Genomic DNA, 1,553 nt, shown 5'->3' on the forward strand with positions numbered 1-1,553 from the left:
AACCCTGTCTCAAAAAACAAAAACAACAACAACAACAACAACAAAAAAGAAAAATGAAAAAGCATAAAAGGAAAGTGGAAATCTGTTGGGGGTTGGTCTGGTGCTATGTATACTAAATTTGGTGTGTTATGCTAAATTCTGAACCTTGGAATCTGGTTGCCATCAAGTAAGCCAGCCTTTGTTGTGTAAACCTTGCTCCGCAATTTAATTCCTGATTAGTCAATAAATGACTTATAACTGGGCAGAAAATAGGGTGGTGGCCCTTAGAATCAAGGGGGGTGATCTTGAGAGAGAGCATGAGGAGGAGGAGAAAGAAGACGGAGAGGGCAGGAGGTGTCCATTAGATAGGACGGACCATCATCGTAGTGGAGAGAAGTGCACCCTGAGGACAGATCGGTGGAACAGAAGCACCCTGGGAGACAGCAGACCGGGATTCCGGGGTTTTTTGGTTTTTTTTTTAGTTGTTTTTTTTTTTTTTTTCGTTGTACATCGTGGTGCGGAGCCTAGTGCGCACCACGATGTACAACGTCCACAAGCAGGCCTTCCAATTCTGGATTGTAGTCAAGTTGACAACTAGGAATAGCCACTACAATAAGTAAACAAAAGAATGGGGATGATGTGTTACAGCTCATCTCTTACGGAAGGGTGACAGGCTATCTTTGGCACACATTCTTAGTCCCTTACACAATCAGTCAGGTGCCAGGGTTGGTCAAGATTGTGATGAGCCAGTTCCAGTGGTCATCGGTTTCTCAGGCTGAAGGCGAAAGAACAAAGAACTCCATGCTGGGCTTTGTTTCTAGGGGTCTAAGAAACACATTGAGTTGGGGTCTTACATGTTCAGTCATTGTTTCCTTGGCTCCCGCATTCTCTGCCAGTAACAGCATGGAGTATCAGGTGGAGAGTACAAGGAGGAGAAAGTCTACTTGCTTCGTGGGTGCTGAGAAACAAAGAGAGGAAGAGCCTGGGGTCTCTGCACATTCTTCAAGGGCACGCCCCATCTGATGACCTACCTTCCTTCAGCTTGGCTTCACCCCCCAAGAGATTCTACCACCTACCAGTAACACCACCAGTGGGAGCCCAAGCCTTTAGGGTACATGAGCCTTCCAGAGACTCCAGATCACACCATAGCAGAAGGGTTTATAAACCTGGAGGTGGGAAGTCGGGATGTAGTGGAGACTGGAGTGTGCGTGCTGGAGCTGAGAATGCTTGAAATGGACATTCTGGAAAGCAGAAAAGGAAGGTGTTCAGATAAACACAGCTTCTCTACGGACATACCACCCTGACTGCGCCCGATCTCCTCTGATCTCGGAAGCCAAGCAGGGTCGGGCCTGGTTAGTTACTTGGACACACAGCTTAAGCTCTGGCCACTTTTACACTTGATCTTAGCCAAGAGCCCGAGAAGCGATTCTGGCCACTTTTACCACCTGTATTTTTTTTGTTTTTTGTTTTTTGTTTGTTTGTTTGTTTTCGAGACAGGGTTTCTCTGTATAGCCCTGGCTGTCCTGGAACTCACTCTGTAGACCAGGCTGGCCTTGAACTCAGAAATCCGCCTG

Source organism: Mus pahari, chromosome 19 (genome assembly GCF_900095145.1).
Source record: "Mus pahari chromosome 19, PAHARI_EIJ_v1.1, whole genome shotgun sequence".
In the NCBI taxonomy this organism is placed as follows: domain Eukaryota; kingdom Metazoa; phylum Chordata; class Mammalia; order Rodentia; family Muridae; genus Mus; species Mus pahari.